General features: G+C 40.6%; 1 protein-coding gene across 14 annotated transcripts in view; it reads right to left on the reverse strand.

Annotated features, from left to right (window-relative positions):
* ASPRV1 (aspartic peptidase retroviral like 1) overlaps positions 1-21,935 on the reverse strand; it is a 157,513-nt gene that overhangs the window by 133,726 nt on the left and 1,852 nt on the right. For 10 of the 14 annotated variants that reach the window (XR_014796531.1, XR_014796532.1, XR_014796533.1 and 7 more), the window contains one exon: positions 19,279-19,464. The gene's annotated coding sequence lies outside the window, so the exon portion shown is untranslated. Of the gene's footprint in view, positions 1-11,882; positions 11,908-15,146; positions 15,273-19,278; positions 19,465-21,935 lie in introns of all 14 variants that reach the window. The other 4 variants (XR_014796530.1, XR_014796542.1, XM_084901233.1 and 1 more) reach the window with 3 other exon arrangements.

The following is a 21,935-nucleotide window of genomic DNA, read 5'->3' on the forward strand; positions in this document are numbered from 1 at the left end:
GGAATACCAGTATTGCTACAGGCTTCTATACAGAAATCTTTTTTCAAAGATGCGGTATTTGCACCTAGAATAATTAAAGGGAGTGAAGGTTGGCTCTTGGGAGCAGAAACTAAAGTGGGGAAAAAGTTAACCTAGAATTTCTGGAGGAAATTAAGGTAGGATTTGATTGTATATAGCACATAAAATAGCAAGTAATATGCAATACAGATCAAACCCTTGTAGGCCTAACTACCTAATATTTCTTATAACCCAAAAGTTGTTTCCACACTAAAGAGCTAAGAATGCTAAAGATGATTTGAGCAACCCCCAAGATTATTTATGGTCCTAATCCTGACTTGCTTGTTCGGTCCCTTCTTACACTCCACCCACTATCCTGATTCTTTACATTTCTGACCTAATGATTCAGCTTCCTGTTTCATCTTTGCCTCACCTTATCCCTAAGGCCTTTTTTTTTTTTTTTTTTTTTTAAATATATTTTATTGATTTTGTACAGAGAGGAAGTGAGAGAGATAGAGAGTTAGAAACATTGATGAGAGAGAGTCATCGATCAGCTGCCTCTTGCACACCCCCTACTGGGGATATGCCCGCAACCAAGGTACATGCCATTGACCGGAATCGAACCCGGGTCCCTTCAGTCCCCAAGCCGACGCTCTATCCATTGAGCCAAACCGGTCTCGGCTGGCCTTTTTGCTTCTTTCCTTGCTTAGGATTTTACTCCAGTCTGTTACTCTGCATAAGCCACTAGGAGTATCCAAATCCTCAACCTCTGTCCTCTTCATTCATGCCCGTTTCATGGACAAGTTCCCTGCCAGACTTACTCTGATTTTATGAACATGTCTCTCAGACAGATGAGTATATTAGATGGTTCCTTTCAAGAATACTAGATGATTCAGATAATAAGCCAGGGCCAAATGGCTTGACATTTGAAGATACATTTTGTTGCCCCTTAGGTGATAGCCCTGGTATTACATCCCTCCTACCCAACACCCCCACCTCAAGGGATTCTTCCAGCCCACAGCAGCTAGGACTAAGAGTACATGGTAGGCAAGACATGGGCCTTTACCCGACAGAAACTAGTCTAGTTAACCGAAACCGGTTTGGCTCAGTGGTAGAGCGTCGGTCTACGGACTGAAAGGTCCCAGGTTCGATTCTGGTCAGGGGCATGTACCTTGGTTGCGGGCACATCCCCAGTAGGGGGTGTGCAAGAGGCAGCTGGTCAATGTTTCTCTATCATCGACGTTTCTAGCTCTCTATCTCTCTCCCTTCCTCTCTGTAAAAAATCAATAACATATATTTTTTTAAAAAAGACAAGGAAATAATTACAATATTAATGATAATTAAAGGCAATACTTTAAAAACTGTAAGATTAAGAAGGTTAATAAGGTGAAATTACACCTAAGCTAAAACTTGAAGGATAAATAGGAGATACTCAGGCAGTGGCAAGGCATTTGAGAAAGAGTGTTCTAAGGAGAGGGAACAGTATATGCAAAGGCCCTCAGCAAGAAAGCACAGCTGAAGAGATGGGATGGGCTGGGGAGTAAGGAGGCCAAGGTAGGGGGTATGCTAAGAAGTAGATGATGCTGGAAAGACCAGGAAGGGCCTCATAAGACATATGGAGCTGTTCCATCATTCACTTAACAAGTATTCATTGAGTTCCTACAATGTGCCAAGCACTGTCCTCAGAGAATTTATATTCTAACTAGAGGAGACTATAAACAAATGTGTGAATAAACCAGAAAAATATCATATTGCTAAGTGCTACACAAAGGACTAAAAAAGGTGATGTTATGGAAATTATATGGGTAGCTACTTTAGAATCATTGGAAAGTCAGAGTAAGGCCTCTCTGAGATGACATTTAAAAACAAGTATCTCAGCTCTGGATGGGGTTGCTCAGTTAGAGCACTGGTCCACCCACCCGAAGGATCTCAGGTTCAATTTCTAGTCAAGGGCACGTACCTGAGTTAAAAGTCCTATCCCTAGTCCCGGTTGAACCATTTGTGGTTGGGCATATTTGGGAGGCAACCAATCGATGTCTTTCACATCAATGTTTCTCTCTCTCTCTCTCACTCCCCTCTCCCTCCCACCCTTCCATTCCCTCTAAAGATCAATGAGGAAAATATCCTCAGGTGAGGATGAACAAAAAAACAAATATATAGATATCTCAGTAAAAAGAAAACAGTAATTCAAAGATCAAGGGAAAAACATTCTAGGTGGGGGTAATAGTACATGCAAAAGCCCAACAGAAAGATCACTGAAGATTTTTTAAACAGGAGAGTTAGATCACAATTATTCTCTCTCTCTCTCTCTCTCTCTCTCGCTCTCGCTCTCGCTCTCGCTCTCGCTCTCTCTCTGTTAATCCTCGTAAATTGAACCTGTGACCCTTCAGTCCGAGGGCTGATGCTCTATCCACTAAGCAAAACAGGCTAGGGCTTACATTTTATTTTATTTTTATATATTCTTAAATATGCTTTTATTGATTTCAGAGAGAGGAAAGGAAAGGGAGAGATAGAAACATCAATGATGAGAGAATTACTGATAGGCTGCCTCCTGAACGCCCCACACTGGGAATCAAGCCTGCGACCTGGGCATGTGCCCTGACTGGGATTTAAACCATGATGTCCTGGTTCATAGGTTGATGCTCACCCACTGAGCCAGGCCAGCTTGGCTAGGGCTTACATTTTATAAAGCTGGCTGCAGTGAGGAGAATGGAATGGAATTGGGAGACGATAAAATCAAGACTGAAGATAGTGACTGTGTGGGGAGGAGGAGGAGGAAGAGGAAGAGGAATAGAACAACAGTAACTACAAGGAAGACAATGATAACTAAAACTAAGACTAAGAAGACAAGTAGGGGATGGGGAGAGGAGAAAAAAGAGGGAGGGGACGGGAGGAGAATGAGGAGCCAACTATGATGATGATAACAGCTAACATTCACATAGCACTTACTAGTTGCCAATCCATCCCTAAGCAGATATACACAGATACTCCATTTTACAAATAAGGAAACTAAGGTACAGAGTAGTAACAATGAAGAAGGAAAGAAAGCATTCCAGAAAAAAGGTTTCAAGAAATATTTGCCGAAACCAGTTTGGCTCAGTGGATAGAGTATCAGCCTGTGGACTGAAAGGTCCCGGGTTCGATTCCGGTCAAGGGCATGTACCTTGGTTGTGGGCACATCCCCAGTAGGGAGTGTACAAAAGGCAGCTGATTGATGATTCTCTCTCATCGATGTTTCTAACTCACTATCCCTCTCTCTTCCTCTCTATAAAAAAAATCAATAAATTAAATTTAAAAAAAGAAAGAAATATCGGGGAGGCCCTGGCCATGGCTCAGTGGATAGAGTGTCAGCCTGTGGACCAAAGGGTCCCAGGTTCGATTCTGGTCAAGGGCATGTACCTCTATTGCAAGCTTCTCCTCAGCCTAGGTCCTGGTCAGGACGAGTGCAGGAGGCAATCAATCGATTTGTTTCTCTTACATTGATATTTTTCTCTCTCTTTCCCTCTCTCTAAAAATCAATGGGAAAATATCCTGAGGTGAGGATTAAAATATCACAAGTCCTAGTGATAAGCTTGTTGTCAATTGTAGAAAGGGAAGGACGGACTTAAAATTTACTACTAGGTTTTGGGGCCTAATAACTATGTAGGTCAATGGGGCTGTTTATCATGTGACAGGAGACTGGATTTTATCAAGTCGGCAAAACAATCTAGTGGAGTTGTCCATAAAAGTAGTTGGAGAGAGATTTGGGCACCATACATGTGTAGATGGAAACTAAAGCCATCAGAGAGTGGGATCACCTAGAGAAGAATATGAGAAAAAAGGGGGGAAAAGGCCTAGGAACAGAATGCGGACACTGAAAACACAACAGGAATCATTCATAACAAAAAAAAAATTGAAAGAACCTTAATGTTCCTTGATAGTAAAGTAGCTAAAATAAAACACAGTATATCTACTCTATGAAATATTGTAAAGTAGCCAAAAAGAATAAGTATCTTTTGTTTTAATCCTTACCTGAGAATATTTTTTCCATTGATTTCTAGAGAGAGTGGGAAAGTAGAAGGGAGGGAAGAAGGGGAAAGAGAGAGAGAAAAACATCGATTGGTTGCCTCCACATGTGCCCCTACCAGAGCTAAGGAATCTGCAACCAAGGTATGTGTCCTTGGCCCAAAACTGAACCCTTGACCCTTTGGTCCATGGGCCGGGGCTCTAACTACTAAGCAAACTGGCCAAGGTAGAAAAAGTATCTTTATGTACCAGCATAGAATACTATCAAGGCATACTACTGAATCAAAGACAGAAATATCACAATACATAAAATGTAACCCTATTTGTATAAATAAATAAAATATAAAAATTATACTTTAGCCAGAACCGGTTTGGCTCAGTGGATAGAGCGTCGCCTGCAGACTGAAGGGTCCCAGGTTCGATTCCGGTCAAGGGCATGTACCTTGGTAGTGGGCATATCCCCAGTAGGGGGTGTGTAGGAGGCGACTGATCGATGACTCTCTCTCATCGATATTTCTAGCTTTCTGTCTCCCTCCCTTCCTCTCTGTACAAAATCAATAAAATATATATATATGTATATTTTTTTATTTTTTTTTAATTATACTTTAATTTTTTTCTGGCTCATACATATATATACAAACATACAGAAAAAAAGTATACTCCAAACCAACAGGTTACTTCTGAGGAATAGAAATAATTAAAATGTGAGAGCAGGAGTATTCAAAATATCTACAATGTTCTGATTTTTTAAAGATCTGTTCTTTGTAAAATTAAATGGCAATTTTTCAAAAAAATGGGAATTTGTACTGACTTCTCAACTTTGCTCTGAACCAAATTGTTCTTAAAAAAAAAAAACCTTAATTTTTTTCTACAAAGGACATCATTTGCTACAGATACTAAATTTTCTGTCCCCTCACTGGCCTTGATGTTCTGATCTTCTGGCTTTCCATCTGCCCACATCTGTAACATTAATACCAAGCCCCGTAATTCCATGCTCTATTCTGATTCCTTAAGCCTGGCTACTAATCCCCTAGCCTGGCCAGAGCCCCAGGAGAGGAGGTCAGACACCAAAATGCTACACAAACATGGGAGAATGAGTATAGATGCCAGCATGAAGGACAGGGATCAACTAGCCTTGCTGGCCAGCAGAAGTGTCAAAAGAGAAAAGGTATTTGAAAGTCTGAAAGCAGCTTTGCAGTACTGAGGAATGGGGCTAGGGGACAGTGAGGCAAAATCAGGTGGGAGTAGTATGAGGTAAGCTAAAAAAAGAACCAATTGCACTTATAAAAATTCCAAGTGGAGTACTGTAATATGGTGAAAACCAGATTTACAGTAAAGGGAAGAGAAGCTACATTCTACGAATGGGTCAGGAGCAGAGTATGTGGAGATATGTGTTTGGGGATATCTAGAAGAGTCACCTCATATCAGAGCAGTAATTTCAGGAGGCACAGTATAAAAATTTAAAAGCTGGAGCAACAGAATGCAGCCAGGAACTTGGCTATCTTCTGAAAAGAAAAGAGGTTCTACAAATGAGAAGAAAAAATACTGAATAAAACCTTTCCTTCTGTAAACCAAAGACAGAGAGATCATGGCAGATTTTTAGCGACTGTGCTCTTAACTTCCAACTTTCTGAGGATGAGAGACAATATATTTGGTCTCCATGTTTTCCTGGTTACCCAAAGAAATGATACTGCCTAGGTCTTACGCAAGGCTGATTCATCACCAATTAGTCTATATCACAGCCTGCTGAGCCTTATGTCTCACGCATTCACATACCAGACAGATCTAGGAAAAAAACAACCTGTGTGAGCTGTCAAAGTCCTCTCAGATACCTGACCTCACCCTCTGAGGTAGGTTTCATTTCAAAACTGAAAGGGATTGAAGGGCTGGGGAAATCCAAAGATCAACAGAGCCAGAATAGGTGATTCCCAGTAAAATAGGGTCCCAGGCTAGAACTCAAAACAGAAACCAGACCACTGATAAGACACAGTTTATGATATCTGTCTCCAGCCTTCAGATGCCATTTTTATGTTTTTCAAAATATACAAGAGAGCGTGGCCATGATTATCCAATTTCTGATAACTAAATATCTAATTCTGCCGAAACCGGTTTGGCTCAGTGGATAGAGCATCAGCCTGCGGACTCAAGGGTCCCAGGTTCAATTCCGGTCAAGGGCATGTACCTTGGTTGCAGGCACATCCCCAGTGGGGGGCGTGGAGGAGGCAGCTGATCAATGATTCTCTCTCATCGATGTTTCTAGCTCTCTATCCCTCTCCCTTCCTCTCTGTAAAAAAAAAAAATCAATAAAATATATTATAAATAAATAAATAAATATCTAATTCTCCAAGTGTTCAATCACCTTCCTGGCTTAAGTTTTAGAGCTTTGCAGTAACTCCAATAACTGAGATACTAGGGAACTAGTGAATTTTGCAGCCCTTCAAATGGACCACATTTTAATTATAATGAACTTAATCATTTCTTCTTCCTTTGGCAAAATTCCTTTCACTAAAAAATTTCCAAGTAATTCATGATGGCCCTCTCATTAGAGCAATATCCACTACAATGAAAGTCTAACTCACAAAGGAGTCAGGCTATTTGCTTGAGGTTCATTTTAACTAGTTTTCTCATCTATAAAATAAGGAGCTGGAAACAGATGGAAGGAAAGCAATAAAGCTTTTTGAACTAAGAAAAGACTTAAGTTTCTAAGTCTAAAAGGTTCACCAAGTGGCAAGCGTTATTTTAAAAAGACACTCACTAAGGGTATCATGGCAAAACATAAAGCACAAAGAAAAATTTACAAACTTCCAGAAAGAGAAAACAGGTTATTACTTACAAAGAAAAAAGTATCCTATTGGCATATCTGTATCACAGAAACTGAAGACAGTAAAAAGCTGCATACAGACTTTGTAGAGACTAGTACTATTCAAGAATGCTAAATCCATACAAGGTATCATTTATATACCTGAAGGTTAAAAAAAACAAAAAAACTGGATATATAAGGACCTAGAAAGTATCACCCATGTCCCTTTTCTAAGAAAATCATTCAAAGAAGTATTCTAGTCAAATTAATATTTAAAATTGGAACAAAGCTAGAAAATACAAAGTATACAAAGGAGTGTTTCCTTTCCCCTCAAAAAAACCTTTTCACAAGGTTGTACCAGATGACTTCTGATGGCCTTTTGAGTACAGGCAAAAACTGCCCTGTACACAACCGGCCCAGGCAGTCCGGGTCTGTGAGTCGTTCGTCACCTAGTGGTTTGATGAAGTAAATGCAGCTTCATCAAGTGCCTGGATAAACCACCAGCCATTTTGTGAACTTTGTGTACAGGGCAGAAATCTGATATCCTAGAGATTACAAGAGTAGGAGACTATCTCCAGTCTCATATGCAGTTGTATAGATTCAGCTCATTATCCATTCATTCCCCCAAAATATGTGAAGGGTCCACACTTTGTGCCTATCATGAAGCATAAATTTGTTGCAAGGCTGTACTTACAAAGTAGTAAGAGACAGAGATTGCTTCTGTGCAGACCAATCTGAATTGAATGCAAGTATAGATGCTACAAGAAAACTATAGCCCTGGCCTGTTTTTCTCAGTGGTTAGAGTACTGATTTGGGGACTGAAGGGTCAGGGGTTCGATTCCTGGTCAAGGACACATACTGGATTGCAGGTTCGCTCCCTGGTCGGGGTGCAGGAGGGAGGCAACCAATTGATGTGTCTCTCTCATAGATGCATCTCTCTCTCTCTGTGTCCCTCCCTTCCATTCTCTCTCCCAAACAACTCTCTAAAAAAAATCCTAGGGTGAGGATTAAAAAAAAATTTTTAAAGAAAACTGTAAATATGTTTTATGAATATGAAGAATGTTTCCCAACATTCACAAGATTGGCATGTAGTAGACTGTATTTCTTCTGTATGGTTCCAGGGGACAGGCCTAAAATGGATAAGTTATCTAATTGTATTAAAATTCAAAACAAGAAATAACTTCCTACCAATGAGAGCTATTCAACAATATAATGGGACTCCTCAAGAAGTGATGAGTTGCCGAAACCGGTTTGGCTCAGTGGATAGAGCGTCGGCCTGCGGGCTGAAAGGTCCCGGGTTCGATTCCGGTCAAGGGCATGTACCTTGGTCGCGGGCACATCCCCAGCAGGGGATGTGCAGGAGGCAGCTGGTCTATGTCTCTCTCTCATTGATGTTTCTAGCTCTCTATCTCTCTCCCTTCCTCTCTGTAAAAAAATCAATAAATATATTAAATTTTAAAAAAAGAAGTGACAAGTTTCTCAGCAATGGAAGTATTCAAAAGGAATTTGGATGGTCATCTGTCAGGGAATGACAAGAAAGCATTCCTGTCACTAACTGGATGGCAATCTGGAGACAAGGAGCTTGCCTGTATTACTGCACAGGCCCTTTCCAACTCCAAGGGTCTATCATTCTAAATAGAACAAAAACAAAACAATCAAACAAAACCCACTAATAAGTAGTCCTCCCTCTGCTTTTTTTCTTCCAGCTCCAAACAGTCATTATAATTTAGTGGATTTGATACCACTTTCCACTTGAGTAAACGCAGACAAGGTATTTAACTCTATTTACTTCACTTTCATTATCTGTAAATATACAAGTACCTATCTCATAATATTACTATGAAGATTAAGTAATATAATGCTTTGTAAAGTACTTAAAACAGTGCCTCTCACATAGAAAATATATAAAACTAGCATCTTGAAAAAGAAAGTGAACTGGGGAGGTTGGGGATAGTTTGGAAAGTGAAACCTAAATGTGCTGCTTGTTTTAGTTATCTATACCCAATCCTCAACCAAAGCATTCCTGACTGTTGCTGGCCTGAGGCAAGGTTCCCTTGGCAACCATCCTCAAAAAAGAGATCAGACCTACCTTCTTCAGGAAGGCAGCTCACTCTCTGCCCAGAGCTCTGGCATCTTCCCAGCACAAAGCAGATTCCCTAAAACCTCACAAATACCACTCACTGCTTCAAAATCAAGAAGCTGAGCTACTATTACTCTCATTTCATATGATCAATGACAGAACATCAGAGGTAGGAGGGATCCATCTCAGAGACGGTTCAGAGCGACACATTTGCTTAATGGCTGTGAACAATATGGCTGAGAAAAGTGAAGTTCTGGACCAGGCAAGTTGGTGATAGGGTTAAGACAAGATCACCTGGCCGGTGTGGCTCAGTTGGTTGAGTATCATCTCATGCACCATAAGATCGCTGGTTCGATTCTGGGTCAGGACACATGCCCAGGTTGTGGGCTCGATCCCCAATGGTGGGTGACCAGGAGGCAGCTAACCGATGTTTCTCTCTTTCCCTCCCTCTCTGTAAAATCAATAAAAAAATAATATGGAGAGCTGAAGATGGCGGCTGGCAGGACAGAGCTGAAAGAGAGGAAGTGAGTGAATGAGGGTATGAAAGGAGAGTGTGTGGATGGGCATGGTGTGTGTGAGTGAGGGAAAGTTAAATCTCGAAGCAGCAGCAGAGGCAGGCAGACATGCTCTCCTTGACAAGGAGAGACTACCACTGCTGCGGACACTCACCGGACAGCGGGACTCCAGCATGGAGCCCACGCCATCTTGAAGGGAAGAATAATTTTTTTAGAAACTCATCTCCACCACCACCAAGACAGGCCTTGTACCGAAACCGGTTTGGCTCAGTGGATAGAGCGTTGGCCTGCGGACTGAAGGGTCCTGGGTTCAATTCCGGTCAAGGGCATGTACCTTGGTTTCGGGCAGGTCCCCAGTAGGGGGTGTGCAGGAGGCAGCTGATCGATGACTCTCTCTCATCGATGTTTCTAACTATCTCTCTCCCTTCCTCTCTGTAAAAAAACAATGAAATATATATTAAAAAAATAAAAATTAAAAAAAAGACAGGCCTTGGAATTGCCCCACGACCCAGCATCCACTCCAGCCAATATCCTGCTTCCCCAGCTGCAGACCCGTGGACCCTGGGACCTCCACCTCCAAAGCAAGACACCCATGAAAAACACACATGGTATCAAAACAAACCAGAGGAAAATCATTTGGGCAAAAAATGAAAAAGGATCCCAAATCAAAGTTATAGAAAATATTCCTTTACTAAATTTTGGTCGAGAATATGTTTGTATATTTTCAGAAAACATTTCTAAGACCATGTGGATTCCTGCAACAGAGAGGAATTGACAGGACTGCTCCAGCCATGAAGACAGAAGAGAAGCCGTCCAGAGATAGAAGATGCTAACGACGCCTTGCCATACTAGCAGACAGCAGCTGTGCATCACTGAAGGTTTCCCAGGACCAAACCAGAGACGGTCGGACCTGAATCACCACCATTTGTCCACCATCCAGAACTGAAATATCATTGCTGACATGTACACATAAGGAACTTTGTTTGACATTGAAACTGGGACTCAAAAGAACTGCTGGCCCAGAAAGAAACTCACTACAGACTAATTCATTAGCCTCTCAGCATAACCATTATGGCCTGTCTCATTTTCGGTTCTTTTAAGTGTATTTCTTGTATCACATGATCTCACGCATCCAGGGGAAATAATGAACAAAAAAACTGATGAACAAAAACAGACCCGGAGACAGGGAAGCATCGATCAGACTGTCAAACCTCAGAGGGAAGGTAGGGGAGTGTGGGGGAAAGGAGGAGAGATCAACCAAAGGACTTGTAAGCATGCATATAAGCCTAATTAGTGGTTATGGACAACAGGGGAGATGGGGGAATACATAGGGAGGGGTTTGGGATGGGAATGGGGGATGAGGACAATTATGTGATACCATAATCAATAAAAAAATTAATAATAATAATAATAATAATGAGGAGGAGGAGGAAGGTCACAGGCCCAACACTCAAAATCTTCCCATTTTTTCAATAGGAAAAACAACTGGTCCTACTAAGCCACCAGGCCCATACTTTACACATGTAAGGGAGGAATAGGAGCAGTAGAGTGTAGAGGTTAAAAGCATGGATGCTGGAACCAGAATGCTTATTCAGATCCCAGCTGTACCACTTACTGTGTAATTTTAAGCCAGTTTCCTAACCTCTCTTTGTTTCTATAAAATAGGGGTAAGAGCAACTATTTTACAGCATTATTTTTAAGGTTAGATGAGATAATCCATGTAAAATGCACGGCACACAGAAAGTGTTCAACATATACATTGCTCTACTTCTCATCATTACCAGGTGTATTAAGAAGAGAAACAAATCATACTAACAAGAGACCAGACAAGCGTCTACCTCTAATCCAAAGAACACTGGGAAGGACACAGGTCCTACTAAGGTTAAAAGAAAACATCCTATGGGTTAGTTAGGGAGAAGACCATCATCAACCCACCACTCATTCATTTTTTTGGATCTAGGTAAGAATCAACCCAAAGAATAACCAAGCACATGCTATGGTGATAAGATGCTTAAGATAACAAATGAAGATTAGTCCAAACCCAAACCTAACTTTCACATCTATGTTTACCTCAGGTTGGACAAAATGCAGTTCTTATCCATTCTCTTCCCCTCAACCCATGAAGGTGGTGTAACGTAATGGTTAAGAAAGAGTTCTGACCAGGACCGGTTTGGCTCAATGGATAGAGCGTCGGCTTGGGGACTGAAGGGTCCCGGGTTCGATTCCGGTCAAGGGCATGTACCTTGGTTGCGGGCATATCCTCAGTAGGGGGTGTTCAAGAGGCAGCTGATCGATGACTCTCTCTCATCGATGTTTCTAACTCTCTATCTCTCTCCCTTCCTGTCTGTATAAAATCAATAAAATATATTTTTTTTAAAAAAAGAAAGAAAGAAAGAGTTCTGAAGTCTGGCTACCTCAGAGCAAATCCCATCATTTATTTGCTGTGTCCCTTAGGCAAAAAAAAAAAAAAAAAAAAAAACCTTACCTCTCTCTAAGCTTTGTTTCTCCATCTGTTAAAAGAAGATAACAATTATTTTAATTATGATAACAGCTGACATTTGATGAGCATTTTCTTTTTTTCTTTTTTTTAATATATTTTATTGATTTTTGTACAGAGTGGAAGGGAGAGAGATATTGAGAGTTCGAAACATCAATGAGAGAGAGCCATCGATCAGCTGCCTCTTGCACACCCCCTACTGGGGATATGCCCGCAACCAAGGTACATGCCCTTGACCAGAATCGAACCCGGGACCCTTCAGTCCCCAAGCCAACACTCTATCCATTGAGCCAAACCGGTCCCGACTGATGAGCATTTTCTATGTGTCAAGCCCTCTGTTAAGCACTTTATATGGCTTAATTATTTTAATCATTACAACAATTTTATAAAGAAAGTACTATTATTACCCTCACTTTACAGATACAGATGAGGAAAATGAAGTATTTTTCTTTTCTTTTTCTTTTTTTTAAAATATATTTTATTGATTTTATATAGAGAGGAAGGGAGAGAGATAGAGAGTTAGAAACATCGATGAGAGAGTCATCGATCAGCTGCCTCTTGCACAACCCCTACTGGGGATATGCCCACAACCAAGGTACATGCCCTTGACCAGAATCGAACCCGGGACCCTTCAGTCCCCAAGCCGACGCTCTATCCATTGAGCCAAACCAGTCCTGGCTGATGAGCATTTTCTATGTGTCAAGCCCTTTGTTAAGCACTTTATATGGCTTAATTATTTTAATCATTACAACAATTTTATAAAGAAAGTACTATTATTATCCTCACTTTACAGATAAAGATGAGGAAAATGAAGTATTGTTCTTTTCTTATACAAGGCCATATGGCTAGTTGCTGGCAATGCTTGGCTCTGTGGATAGAAACATTGGCCTGCAGACCAAAGGTCCCAGGTTTGATTTAAATTAAGGGCATGTACCTCGGTTGCAGGCTCCTTCCTGGTCTGGGCCCTGCTCAGGACTCATGCAGGAGGCAACCAATTGATTTGCTTCTCTCAAATAAATATTTCTCTTTCCCTCTCTCTTCCACTTTCTCTAAAAATCCATGGAAAATATCCTTGGGTGAGGATTTAAAAAAAAAAAAAAGCTGAAGAATCAGTGCTAGAGGTCTGACCTCAAAGTCTATGTTCCTTACTCCTACCGTGTTTCCCCGAAAATAAGGCATCTTCCAAAAATAAGACCTAGTGCATGGAAAGATAAGACATCCCCTGAAAATAAGACCTAGCACAACTTTGGGAGAAAAAATTAATATAAAACACTGTCTTATTTTCGGGGAAACGAGGTAACATGTTCTACCTCTCATAGCACCAGCCTCATATGGTTAGGTTTATTAAAATAAGACAATCCACAAAATGTGCTTAGCACAATGCCAGTTTCATCAAGGTTAGCCATTAATATTACTGCTATTATCATCATCACAGACTCCTTTGAACCTCTCTCAAATTCTACAGTCTCCTGAGTTCCAATTTCACCTAAAGGGAAATAGTTGTTTTCCTTTCTAGATACCAATTCACTAGGCAGCAAGGAGTGGGGTTCTAGCATTTCATTTCTCTCATGCAATATAGGAATAAGCATCTGAGTAAAGAGAAATATTTTCTGTAAACAACTATTCTATAAAGCAATATATGTATTTTCAAAAATAAAAGCTTCGTTGTTCTCATTAGAAAAGACACATGCTTATTATTCTTTCAGCCGAAATCAGGTTTGGCTCAGTGGACAGAGCGTCAGCCTGCGGACTTAAGGGTCCCAGGTTTGATTCCGGTCAACGGCATATACTTGCTTGCGGCACATCCCCAATAGGAGGTGTTCAAGAGGCAGCTGATCGATGATTCTCCCTCATTGATGTTTCTAACTCTCTATCCCTCTCTCTTCCTCTCTGTAAAAAATCAATAAAATATATATATTTTTAAAATAATAAAAAATAAAATATTCTTTCAAAATAAAGCAGAAATATTCAGTACTTGCTAAAAAAAAGAAAAAATTTATCTGCCCTTTACAATCTTTTCTTTTCAATCAATCAATCTCCTAGTCTCAAACCCATGTTAGTCATTTAATCCACACATTATCTCTATTTGATAAATGCAGAAACTGAGATGCAAGACCAAATGGCTAATAAGTGGATAGTCAAGAATTCCAGAAAAGAATTTTCAGATATGAAAGAGGTGAAGATAGTAAACTTTTTTTTTTAATATATATTTTATTGATTTTTTTTACAGAGGAAAGGAGGGGGATAGAGAGTTAGAAACATCGATGAGAGAGAATCATCGATCAGCTGCCTCTTTCACACCTCCTAGTGGGGATGTGCCCAGAACCCAGGTACATGCCCTTGACCGGAATCGATCCCAGGACCTTTCAGTCCACAGGCTCTATCCACTGAGCCAAACCGGTTTCAGCAAGATAGTAAACTCTTGCACTTAACCTGAGAGGAGGTGGCTATGACAGAAGGTTCCTAAAAGGTACCTAAAAATAACTAAGACTGATAATGGGATTTTTAAAAAAACTCTTGCTATTAATAAGGAAAGACCAAATACAAACTATAACCCAAAAGCCAGTAATGCTAGGTAGCTATCATCAATCCTGCCCTCCAAGAGACAGTGCAATTATTTTTTTGCATTTATTGTATTTTATTTCAATCAATTTAAAACTTATACCTAATCTTATTTTTTGAAAACTTTTAGCTTAACTTGTATATGTAAATGTACTTTTTCTGCTGTAAATTTTATGAAAGCTACATACAGACCAAATATTTCCAATGAAAATTTAGCACATTTTTTTCTTTCAGTTTCAGCAAATTATTAAGTCTGACAAAGCAGGACTTTGTCTCTGAAGACATCCATACTCTTGCACATCAGTCCTTACCTTCCCAATTCCAAAATGATGTAGCACTTTATCCTACTAGAGAACACAGTATTGTTTTGGTCAATATAATAATTTTTTACTGCCGAAACCGGTTTCGCTCAGTGGATAGAGCGTCGGTCTGCTGACTAAAAGGTCCCAGGTTTGATTCCGGTCAAGGGCATGTACATTGGTTGCGGGCACATCCCCTGTGGAGGGTGTGCAGGAGGCTGCTGGTCGATGTTTCTCTCTCATCGATATTTCTAGCTCTCTATCCCTCTCCCTTCCTCTCTGTAAAAAATTAATAAAATATATTTTTTAAAAATAATAATAATTTTTTAGACTAAGAAACTTGAGGACAGCCCTGGCCAGTGTGTCTGTTGGTTGAGGGCTGTCCATGCACCAAAAGGTCACTAGTTAAGATTCCCAGTCAGGACGCATGCCCAAGTTTCAGGCTTGATCCCCAGTATGGGGAAGGAGGGGCTGGACGCAGCCTATTGATGTTTCTCTTACATATGGATGCTTCTCTCTAAAAAAAACAAAAAAAAACCAACCAAACAAACAAACAAAAAAAAAACAATAAAGCATATTTTTTAAAAAGAAATAAACGTGAGAGCAAGAACAACGTCTTATTCATACAGATCTTCCTCTCCTTATCCCTCTATGTGGGCTCAATTCCCTGTGGAGGGCAAGCAGGAGGCAGCCGATCAATGATATCTCTCTCATTGATGTTTCTCTCTCTTCTCCCTTTTTCTCTCTCTAAAAAATCAATTAAAATGTATTTTTAAGAAGAGCAAAGGATGACCTAATCAGTTTTGCTCAGTAGATAGAGCATTGGCCTGGGGACTCAAGGGTCCCAGGTTCGATTCAGGTCAGGGGCATGTGCCTTGGTTGTGGACACATCCTTGGGGGAGTTGGCTGATTGATGTTTCTCTCTCATCAATGTTTCTGACTCTCTCTCCCCCTCCCTTCCTCTCTGTAAAAAAAATCAATAAAATATGTTGTTGTTGTTTTTAAAAAAAAAAAGAGCAAAAGAGGACATTTATAAACTATTCTAATAGTAGCAGAAGAAATAGTGTGAAATGTTCAAATCCTGAATGTATTATTTCAAGGTACAGCTGACAGGACCTGCTGGTGTACTGGATGAAGAAAGTAAGAGGAAAAAATAAATAAATAAGTCAAGGAAGAGGTCTCCATACATTCAATACAACTGAAACTGAGATGGGGATGAATTGCCAGAGATAGAGGTTTGAGAGGAGAAGTTCCAGAGTCAATTTTTTAAATATGTTAAGTTCAAGAAGCTATCAGATACCCAAGTGGAGGTATCCAGTAAGCACTAGTATATAAGAGTCTTGAGTTCAGTGGAAGACATTCAAGCTAGTAATATACACTTGAGAATTGCCAGCATATAAATAGTATTTAAAGTCTTGAAATAGAGGACCTAAGAAATGAGCATAGCCAGAGAAAGAATCCAAGGACTGATCTGAGTACTCTATCATTGGAGACTGAAGAGTGAAGGGTGGGGCGTGGAGAGAGAGGTTGAAAAGGAGGAAGGAGGGATGGTAAGGTAGGAGGAGAACCATGGGAGTGGCACTCTGGAAGTCAAGTGAAACTAGTGTGCAAGAAGGGAGTGCCAAATGCTACTCAGAGGTCAAGAAAGAAGACAACTGAGAAATGATTACTGAGTGATCTATGTGTTATTTTCTAAGCATGTTCTTCCGTACTACACAACATCACTTATCTTTTAATCCAAGTAAAATCCCAGTATTGGCCAATGAATACACATAAGATTTCTGTTTAATGTAGATATATCCGTGTCTCAGAAAAAAACAACACACAAAAAAAATCAATGCTCTTAATCTGGACACAAAAGATTTTACACAGTGAATAATACTGAACAAATGCTTTGTCTGGTTCCAGTAATTGTCTCTGAAACAACTATATCTTGCTTATGCTCAGTAGGCGAAATCAGATAAATCAGCTATTTTAAAGTATTTATTTTGTTCTGCCACAAAGTAGTAATTACTCTTCAACTCATTTCCCTGTTCCTTAATTCAAACATCATGGCCAAGACCCTAAATTTCCACATAACCCTTTAAAAACAAAGCAGAACACAATCAAATTCAAAATTTGGTTGAGAAAGAGATATGTTGTGCCCTCACCTTCTTCCTTTTACTGCACAGCAGGTTAACAATCATTTGCTAACTCAAAAGCTGTGTTTTATTTACATTTGTCATTACACTAAGACAGGAAATAAAATTTCTGGTGTCTTCATCTTAAAAAAGAATTACTGCTATAAAATAAGGACTTTAACTCTGTGCTCTACCAAGTAAAGTCTCAATAATCTACATTTCTGAAGCAAAACAATAATCACCAATAACTGGATCATGCAAACATCGTTCACACCTTCCTAAAATGCCTATAACTTCTGAAGGAGCTGTGCTCTCTCTGCCTTTGGGCCTTTGCTCTCTCTGCCTGTAATACCCTTCCCTGCCTTCCACCTTGCAATTTGCAAATTTGGGACACAGCCTGAATGTCAACTTCTCTAGGCAGCCTAGATCCCTGGGTCCCTTCCAAAATTGAATCAAGGTTCCTCCTCTGAGCCCATAGCACTCTCTGCTTACTCATATCCTAATACTTTAACACACTGTACTGTAAATCTAATTACTAGTCAGTATCTCTCTCTCCAGACCATAAACATCTTGAAGGCAAGGACAGGAGCTCACTCATTTGAATATCCTTAGTGTTTGGGATATATCAAGCAATCAGTGTTTATTGAATGAATAAAATGAAATTTGATCTGGCATACCTTATGTGATTTTGTAGCACATTTTTCCTTAATAAACTAATTGAACTGATGCTGATATTAAAATGACTGGCATCTGCTGAGACCGGTTTGGCTCAATGGATAGAGCGTCGGCTTGGGGACTGAAGGGTCCCAGGTTCGATTGCTGTCAAGGGCATGTACCTTGGTTGCCGGCATATCCCCAGTAGGGGGTGTGCAAGAGGCAGCTGATCGATGTTTCTAGCTTTCTATCCTATCCCTCTGTCTTCCTCTCTATAAAAAACTCAATAAAATATATTTTTTAATAAAATAAAATAAAATAAAATGACTGGCATCTAATCGCATCCCCAGCTGATAGCAAAAACAAAAAAATTTTCCCCATCTGATACTGGAAATAAAAAATTAAAAGAGAGATTTACTGCTCAAGATGAGCTCCAGGAGGAGTTATTATACCAGCGGCTCTTCCTGGGTGCAAGACAGCAACCTATGCTTCCCACAATACAGGAGGGGCTAACGGACCTCTGGATTGTTCTTGTCACCTCCCTTCCACTAATCCTGTATTCTCCTCTTTTCTGCCCTATTATTTTCTCTTTCCTTTTCTTACATTCCTTTCCTTTCTCCCTTTGCTAGGTATCTGTTCTTATCTCCCCTTTAACTTTTCTCTGTACTTCCTTCTCCATCCCTTATTTCAGTGACCCTGGACAATCCATGGGCATTGCTTTGCCCAACTGGGCGAACTTAGGCCAAGGATATTGCTGTATATCCTCATCACTTCTGTAAGGCACACCAATATATTTCTTCTGTTTCTGAGGAAACAAGTACCGACCCCTTAACAGCAATGCAGGATCACCAGCAAATAAGGTCAAATTGTTACTATCCACACGAAGTGGAAATGACATTTCTAGGCTGCACTCTGAAAGTAATGAGAGAAAAGGATTCTTAATTTACTGTAATCCTATATAATAAAAGCATAATATGCAAATTATCCAGTTCGACCAGGGGGCAGGGCGGGTTGGCCAACTACCCACAGCCTCCCCCCTGCTGACCCTGGCCAACGGTGGCGGCAGCAGGCAGCCGGCGATAGAGAGGCCCTGGCCGGGGCCAACAGCCGCTAGGGACCCTGCCTGTACACAAATTTTGTGCACTGGGCCTCTAGTTTTAAATAAAAGAGAAATGGGAAGCTAAGTGTGAAGGAGGGAAAGAAAAAGAAACCATGGGAATCCAAGAGAAGGAATCATGCCCACCACTCCCCAAATCCGTAAGTGTAAATATTAGAAAATAAGGATTGGATGTTCTGAAACAGAAAAAAAGACTGAATGGAAAGCTTTCCGAGTTTAAAATAGAGATATTCCACGTATCCAAGTCAGTGTCACAAATAATGAGAAGACAAGAAAAGGAACAATCCACAATTAGGAGTCAAGAGGCTCAGCTCAGGTCCTAATAATATGTGTAAACCTGAGCAGGTCACTTCATTACTCTGAACCAGAAATGGATCTTCCATAAAATAGGCAGAATAATACCTTTCTGGAAACATTGCCAGTGATAATTAAATAATATGACACCTCTCTGAAAGGTTTTGTTTAATAATAAGCCAATGTGAGGTAAGAGGAAGTAAAAATCCTTCCTCTGAATCAATGGTAGGAGGGATGGTGAGGCAGGAGGAGTACCATGGAGTATAAATCCTGTGGTTCAATTTTTAAGAGTTTAAGCCTAATTCACCTCCCCAGCCTCCTTAAACCCCTTAACCAACCTGCAGTCACTCAGTGGGAGGAGAAGAGTCATAGGTGAGGCTCCAGAGGTAGGGTGGTGACTATTTAGTCAGTTGCTACATTATCTCAGTGGCTTCATCTGTAAAATGGGTGGTGTCTGCAGAAGGAGTGAAGAACAGTCCAGCGCCCTTTTTGCCAGATCTCAGGGTCACCAAGGTACCTGTGGCCTGCACAACACATTATCAAAACCAAGACTTATTACAACTTAATAAACAGCCATATGTAGGCTATTCTTGGGAGGAGGTATAAGATTCTGGAGGCAGTGGGCAAATTAAGAACTAGGTAAATGAGGAGGTAGAGAGTGTCCTGAAGGTATTCAGCTAAGAAATTAAGAGAATATTTCAGGCATAAAAGACCTAAAACAGGCAGTCCTGAGAAGAAAGACCCAATGGATAAAATTTTCTTTAGGGAAAATAAATAGGTGCCAGATGCTTTGAATCATAATTAATTCTTGATTATATGTATTTTAGTCCTTTTGTTGTCTCTTAAGTTCTTAACATTTACTAATACTGTTAATTCCCTAACTAACTGTCTTCCTACAAGATAAGACCCTCTACAGAGAACAATTCTTCTTTAGGAGTTAAGTATACAGGCTCTGGGCCCAGATTCCTAGCTTGAAATCCTTGCTTTACTAGCTGTGTGACCTTAGATGAAATCCTTTAGCTCTCTGTACCTCTGTGAAAAGGAAATATCACTCCCATCTCAGGATGGAACCCTGCTTAGGCACATATTTGTTGCTTGGCCCACAAGATATTTATTACATTGAACTCAGGAGGTTTTGTGAGAATTATATATGTACATTAACCATTTTAGTAACACCTCACAATGGGTTTTTCATCCCTTTAGCTTTGATGTGCCCTATTTTTTTATTTTTTAATCTTCACACAGGATATTTTTCCACTCATTTTTTTTTAAATAGCTAGAATTTTTTTTTAATTTTATTACAGAGAGGAAGGGAGAGGGATAGTTAGAAACATCGATGAGAGAAACATCGATCAGCTGCCTCCTGTACACCCCCTACTGGGGATGTGCCTGCAACCAAGGTACATGCCCTTGACCGGAATTGAACCTGGGACCCTTGAGTCCATAGGCTGACTAAACTGGTTTCGGCTTCCACTGATTTTTTAGAAAGAATGGGAGGGAAAGACAGAGAGAAATACTGATGTGAGAAAAATACATTGATTGGTTGTCTCCTGCACTTGCCCTGACTAGGGCCCCAGCTGGGGAGGAGCCTGCACCGAGGATCATGCCCTTGATTGGAAATAGAGCCCAGGACCCTTCAGTCCACAAGATGACACTCTATCCACTAAGCCAAACTAGGTAAGGCCACTATCATGTACCCCGATTTTCAATGTAAAGGTAAAAATAAAAACCATCGGAGTAGCCCTGTGCTCTGTGGTTGCAGCATCAGCCTGAGCACTGAAGGATTGTGGGTTGGTTCCCTGCCCTGACTGGGTGTGGGAGGCAATCAGTCATTGTGTCTTACAGGATATCTCTCTCTCTCTCTCTCTCTCTCTCTTTCTCTCTTTCTCTCTCCCTCTCTCCCTCCCTCTGAAAATGCAATGGGAAAAATATCCTCTGGTGAGGATTAACAAAACAAACAAAAATCACCAGACAGGGTGGTTCAGTGGTTGAGCGTCAGCATCTGTCCTCAGATTCCAGCGAGGACACATGTCTGAGTTGAGGGCTTGATCCCGGTATGGGGCATACAGGAGGCAGCCGATAGATGCTTCTTCTCTCTCATCAATATTTCTCTTTCTCTCCTTTCCTATCTCTCTAAAAAATCAATAAAACATTTTTTTTAATTACCCAAGTAATAAAGGATAAGTACCATTTTACAAAAATTTTGTTTCTGTTATAATAAATATACACGGTACATATATGTCTGTTATACGTAAAATGTATTCCTTACAGTGGTTTGCTTCTGAAAAGTGGGAACCTCTGAATTAACACAAAATAAAGCTTCGAGCTCTAGCCGGTTTGGCTCAGTGAATAGAGCGTCGGCCTGTGAACTGAAAGGTCCCAGGTTCGATTCTAGTCAAGGGCACATGCCGGGTTGTGTGCTCCATCCCCAGTGGGTGACTTGCAGGAGGCAGCCGATCCATGATTCTCTCTCATCGTGGATGTTTCTATCTCTCCCTCCCTCTTTCTCGCTCTCTGAAATCAATAAAAACATATTTTAAAAAATAAAAATAAGAAAATAAAGCTTCAAACCTTGCCTGGCACATAGTAAGCACTGAGTGCTATTATCGTCATTGCTGCTGTGGTGCACCTGCCTGTGTAGAGGTGTCTGTAGGAGTATGCAAGGGGCAGTGTTAAAGCACTGGAGCATCTGGAAATGTGATGTGAATGTGAGTTAGAGGAAGAAAAAGGCCCTTCTCTCCATGTCTAACACCCACACAAGCAGAACCAGGTGTGTTGCCTGGTCCACAAGTAATTTATTACATTGAACTGAGGAGTCCACAGACTACACGGTATCTGTCATGCTCTGTCAATATTTGCAGAGAAAAGGAGACGTGGCGCCAGTGTAAAATTATTTATTTTTACCTGGTTGGGGTGGGGAAGGCGAAGTCATAGCCATCGGTAGCTAAAGGAAGCAAGTGAGTCATGGAGAGAAATGGCGTGCTCCCTAGAGCCA

This window comes from Pipistrellus hanaki, assembly GCF_964339955.1.
Source record: "Pipistrellus hanaki genome assembly, chromosome: 12".
NCBI classification, from domain to species: Eukaryota; Metazoa; Chordata; class Mammalia; order Chiroptera; family Vespertilionidae; genus Pipistrellus; species Pipistrellus hanaki.